Source organism: Carlito syrichta, unplaced genomic scaffold (genome assembly GCF_000164805.1).
Source record: "Carlito syrichta isolate Samal-C Ts95f unplaced genomic scaffold, Tarsius_syrichta-2.0.1 Scaffold316894, whole genome shotgun sequence".
NCBI classification, from domain to species: domain Eukaryota; kingdom Metazoa; phylum Chordata; class Mammalia; order Primates; family Tarsiidae; genus Carlito; species Carlito syrichta.
Window position 1 is genome coordinate 177198 of NW_007260990.1, and position 6307 is coordinate 183504.

At 36.3% G+C, this 6307-nt stretch overlaps 1 protein-coding gene across 3 annotated transcripts in view; it reads right to left on the minus strand.

Moving 5' to 3' along the window:
- The window catches only part of LMO7 (LIM domain 7), a 127017-nt gene that overhangs the window by 57310 nt on the left and 63400 nt on the right, over positions 1–6307 (minus strand). For all 3 annotated transcript variants that reach the window (XM_021707375.1, XM_021707374.1, XM_021707373.1), the window contains exons 4-5: positions 2852–2882; positions 1908–2021 (exon numbers count right to left, since the gene is read on the minus strand). The gene's annotated coding sequence lies outside the window, so the exon portion shown is untranslated. The remainder of the gene's footprint in view (positions 1–1907; positions 2022–2851; positions 2883–6307) is intronic.

Here is a 6307-nt window from a genome sequence, read left to right on the forward strand (position 1 = left end):
TCAGCCTTCCAAGTAGCCAGAATTACAGGCATGCGCTACCACGCCCAGCTGATGTTTTGATTTATTGTAGAGATGAAGTCTTGCTACTCAGGCGGGTCTCGAACCCACGGGCTCAGGCAATCCACTCACCTCAGCCTCCCAAAGGCGCGGGATTACAGGCTGAGCCACCAAATCCGGCTAACAAAGATTTTTTAAATTGGTATTTTGGATTAGCCTGTAAGCATTGTCTACTTAAATGGGAAAAATCTGATGAACACAGTGGTTTTGATTTTAATACAACTAATTCAAAACATATGATATAGTCACATGCCTCTCACAGCTTTCTCCACTTTATAATAATGGAATCACAACAATAGTTTTATCTATCAACAATTATTTTACTCTGGTTTTCATACTGGTGACAAGAAACAGCCCTTTTTTTCTTTTTCTTTTATTATAAAAATGTGGGGTACAAGTCAGGGTTAGGTATACAAATGTTGACAGGAAACAGCTTTTAATGAGCATTTCTAGCACAAACACTGTATCAGGATTATTCAACCTGAGTCAGACTGTCATAAAAAGAACCAATGGCTATAACGAGAGCACTAAGACATAAGCCAAAGTCCCACATGGTTCTTAACCGAACGCTGTCTTAGTTGAAATAAATATAAGGCTAGGCTCTCCCTATGCTCAAAGCCCCTGAAATTTCTCCATCAGAGCCTCACCCTCCTTCATTGCAGTGATCAATCTGCTCTAACTCAGACAATGTGCTTTGTGAGGTTGAGTCATTTGTCATGAGTGTTTTCCCAACACCTAGTAGTACAAGGTGTGTATACGTTACTACCTCAACTACTACCTGAATTAAGTAATTTAAGGAATTCAATAGAGTGCTATCTACCCCTTACATTTTTTTGGGGAAAAGGAAATATACCTGAACCTTCTAGGATCTATGATACCATCTCTATAATATATGTGTCTGGCATCGAGCAAAATGATTCAAGGTAGATGCAAGGCAAGGTGATAATTTTTATCCTACAATTTCTATCTTCCAATCACAGTAACTAACATTTGTTGCATCCTTACAATGTGCCAGACACTAATGCTAAAATGCCTTATTGATATGGTATTATTTAATCATCAGAAAAAACAATGAAGCAATTACTATTAATTTGATGGTGATATACCATTTTAACTACATATTATCTTCTGAGCCCAGCAAATTCGCCTAGATAAATACCTCCACAGAGAAGTTCATACTTTCATGTGGGTCTTAGAAATGAAGATTTGGCAGAACTATGGTCAGTCCTGGCACTTGGCTCTCCTCAAATGGTCCTTAAGCATTCAAAGGCTGTCAGAGTGATTCCAGTACATAAAGGAGTAAAAATGCATATAAAACACAGGATTCTAACTTAAAAATCTTATCAAGTTTCACTAAAGAATTCATTACCATTTAGAAAACAGATGGCATAGTATAACTGTGGGTATATTAAAGTGTGGGCATTAGAGATAGAATCACCTAGACACAAAATACATTAATACAAAAAAACTGAGTAACTTCCATACATGTTAATAGCCCAGGAAGCACTTATCTGCTATAGGTTGCATTCATAATAAGTATAGAAACAGTTAAGTTATATAGAGTGTTTAAGAAAGGAAATAGATGCAAGTGTCAAGTTATCTACAATTAAAAGATAAGTCTCTGTAACTTGGAAATTGCTCCAGAATAGACTCAATTCATATAAAGACAGCAAATGAGAAACTCTACTCAGCCTAATCTAGAGTGGAGTAAAGATAGTCAGAGACACCATATTTGTTACAGAAGGGAAGGAGGAGAAAGGAAAAGGAGAAGTGGAGGAAAAGAAGGGGAAAAAGAGGAAGTGGTAGTACTATATTATAATAGTCATTTCATACAGGTGGCGTTTTCTTACCTTAGTCAGAGCTTGTCCTAAAAGATTCTCGAATGCTTTCAAATTAAGAGAGGGACCATTATAATAGGGGTTACTTTGTGCTTTTCTTCCCAGCCAGTACAACGTTATCAGAACCTTAAAAAAAAAGAAAAAACAAAATCCATGAACAACAAAATCGGTCTATTTAGTAACCAAAATTGCAAGATCAAATGCAGGTGAGTACTATTGATAACTCATTGCACACACTACTAAGTGGCTGAAAAGTCGATTTTCTTTTGAATTTATGGGAATGGTCATTACAAATCTTATTCTAGATTTTCCTGTCTCTGAGCAAGTTCTTAGGCCCAAAAACTCCAGATTCCAAAACGCATTCATACACTCTACTAGTACATATGATGAAGGAAAAAAATAAAAAAAAACTACAAATGAAACTTTTCAGGCAGTCGGTATTTATCTAATAACCTTACAAAATAAACATCTAAAGTCAAGAATTCTGTTTCCTAATAAAAGATATTAAACTTTTTAAAAGTAAAGTTGCAACATTTTTATATATTCTTTTAATATGTACAGAATATTGAAGACTTTACATGAGTCTACAATGAGCAATTACCCAGAGTCCTTAAGCATTCGGTGTTTTTCCTTAAAGTCTCATTTGGTAGTTTCCTAACGATTCCCCTGAAAATCTTAAAATGTGTTTACTTGCCCTTAGCACATTTCTAACACAATGCGACCAGCTTCCGAAATGTAACCTACCATCTTATACCATAAAGTCAGATAATATATGTTCTAACTGTATATTACAATATACATATTTAGACATGTTTATCATTTATGCCTAGTTGGTTTCTGGCAAAATTTTCATTAGAAAAACAATACAGAGTATATTTTAATATCCATTGCCTTCTTACAGAACATGGAAGTGAAAGTCACATATTCAAATCTCCATTAAAGTAAATATATCTTACATTTTTCACTCTCCTGTCAGTCTCTTCTTGCCTGTAAAAAAAGAAAATATCTATTAAATAATATTCATGAATCTTACATTATTAATTATAGCTAGAAAACTCATTTTTATTCTGAAGTGCTATGAATATTAATATCACCTGAAAGTTCAGAAATCTTCAAGCACATATTATTCATCAGAAGAATTTTTCCATATTCATTGGTTTAATGAAATATAATGGTCAGTTTTCCGTAAAAAGCAATGCTGTTTTCCCATTTTATTCAATATGGTCTAATTTTTTTAAACGCTTTTTTTTTTTATTTCCATTTTAAACAATGTTAATTCCAATTAAAGAGAGCAGGGGAAAGTGTGTTCACAAAAGGAAAACTGAGAAATAAGGGGAACAACACCTGAAAAAGAAAAGAAAGTGACTTTGTACTGAGTTTTCACTCCATCATCTACGGGGTTTTTCATCCAAGTTCCCTGCAGTAAACTGCTCACAGACCTTGATCCTGCAGATGTTTAAAAGTGGCTGTTTAAATAAAGGCCATAAACTTTTGCCTAAAGAAATTTCACTTTATTACAAGAATCATGGTTTTTTTTTTGCTCACCTATAAAAGGGTATGATATTTATATGAGAAGTTAAGTTAAGAGGCAGAACAACACATCAGTGTTGAGGAGGCAACAGCATATTACTTAACAAATGAATGGGTCACCCAAAAAGAATGTGCTTCCCCCCTCACCAGAGATGCTTACGCAGGATCAGGGAAAATTCAGGGACTGTAGAAGCCTGAGTGAGATGGCCCATAAGGGACATCCAACTATCATTATTATAATTATCCATATATAATAATATATATAACAATACATAATTATCCAATCTATAAGCACTGTAGTATATTTTTAAGATGAATATACATACATATACACATGCGTAATAGACGTGCATAAAACACATCTATTTATATAGAGAAAGAAAAAGGAGAGAGTGTGAGTGCATAGAGACAAAATAGTTAATATTTTAAAGAATCAGCAAGGCAGCTATGACTATTCCTTTTTAAAGAACAACACGAACTGAAATGAACCTAAAAATAACATGTGCCTCTCACCCACCCCCTAAAAAAAAGCATCTCAACAATAAAATTCACAAAATCCCACTATTGGAAATGTAAATTGGTACAACTATTTAAACTCTAAACCCACTAGATATTATCTACTCAAGCTAAACACCCATATTCTACAACCTAGTATATCATTCCTAGGTATATACCCAACAATTCTTAAATATGTTCACCAAAAGTTATAACAAGAATGTTTATAGCATCACTCTTCATAAACAGCAAAAACTGGAGGCTGCAAAGATGTCTTTAACAGAATAAATTATGGAATATCTACACAATGAAATACTATATGGCAATGAGAATGAGCACCCTGCAACTACTCAACCATAAATTCAATCTCACAAACAATGGAAAGAAAAAAAGAAAGCCAAATGCAAAAGAGTACAAGTTGAATTGTTCCATTCATATAAAGAACAAAGACAGGCACAACAAAAATATGCTGTTAGAAGTCAGGATAGTGGTTACCCCTATGGGGAGAGATGACAGAAGAGACTGGAAGAGGATGAGGGACCTCTGGAATGTCCATCTTTTGTTAAATTTTTATCTGGAAGCTGGCTATCCAAGTATGTTCAGTTTCTTAAAAGTCTTTAAAAGGTACACTTATCATATGTATACTTTCTGTATATTATACTTTGAATCGGTGGCTCAGCCTGTAATCCTACGCCTTTGGGAGACTGAGGTGAGTGGATTGCCAGAGCCCACGGGTTCAAGACCCGCCTGGGCAGGCAAGACCTCATCTCCAATAAATCAAAAAATTAGTCAGGCATGGTAGCGCGCGCCTGTAGTTCCAGCTACTTGGAAGGTTGAGGAGGAAGGTTTGCCGGAGCCCAGCAGGTCGAGGCTGCGGTGGCCGGGAGCGGCCACTGCACTCCAGTTTGGGCGACAGAGTGAGACTCCAACTCAAAAAAAAAAGAAAAGAAAAGAAAAAGTAAATAAGTAGAATAAATTTCACAGCCCGAGTGTCTAAATCATAGCTTCTCATGGGTAAAAAGAAAATCATCTTGTAAAAATCAACGGCACTTTATTTTGAAAGTAATTAAATGGGGAAAGTCATTAGAAACTGACAACAAAAAATAACAGAGTTGTAAACATATAGTCACTTTTCAGATTAATAATCTACATACACACCTCAAATATTTTTAAATCAGCAACAATATCTGATGCAAAGGATGTGCTAGGCTAAAAATCATCCCTCTTTTATCATAAGCATACTCAAGGCAGAAAGAAAAATGGAACACTCCTGAACCCCTGACCTCCTTTCCACACCCTTAATAAAGGTTTCCAATCCAGCATACTCATTTGCTCATCAATTCTTATCATGATAAAGCAACTATTGGAAATTCAAGGTACAGCCTATTCTGTAATAAACACCATAAGCAGCGACCTTGGCACTATTACCTTTCACTCACTTCACATTCCCTTCTAAATATGAGCATTTATAACATGCTTTTGAATTTGCATAACATCTCTGAAATGTAATGCCAGGAATTCAAGTAGTCAACGATTTGCTGGCGTGAGTAGAGTTCACTCTCACTACACAACAAACACATCTCACTGGTTGGAAGTCAGTATCCAAGCAGCTTCTTTGCCTGCCATGACCACAGGGCACAATCCCAAGTCCTTTCAAACAGAACTAGCTTGAGGACAGAGGGGAAGCTCATGGGAACACAGACTCTCCATAAGTTAGTCAAGTTACTGCACAACCTACCAGATCTCCAAAGTTGGACAATTCCTCCATAACTAACATGTCCATAATTGACATGGTATAAGTCATGTTTAAGAGCATGGACTTTGGAGTAAGATCTGGTTCTCCTTGGTTTTATTCATTTGGGCCATTTACTCAACTCTCAAAGCTTCAGTTTCTTTCTGGATAATGTCTCTATTTCAGTAGATTAGGCGGAAACATACATATTTATTTAGCAGAGTCCCCAGCCTCACAGTTCATCAACAAACAGTTCTCATTACTACCCTGGAAGCAATGTGAGGGCAGGGCCCATCTAATTCATCACTCTAACCACAAAGACTTGCTAGTGAAGTCATGCTGAAACCCAATATTTAGAATCACAACTAACCCACCTGACACTCCCAATCTCTCACCCCTGCTTTATTTTTGTACCTATAACCATCTGCTATATGCATTTTTTTTTAAATCCTCCAACAGAATCCAAAAAGATTTTTGTGGTTTTGTCCACTGCCCTATTCCAAGTGCCTTAAGATAGGGACTACCTGTCGAGCACATAAACAAATTCATTTAAAAATGCCTTGCAAGCCGGGCTTGGTGGCTCAGCCTGTAATCCCGCGCCTTTGGGAGGCTGAGGTGAGTGGATTGCCTGAGCCCGCGGGTTCGAGACCCGCCT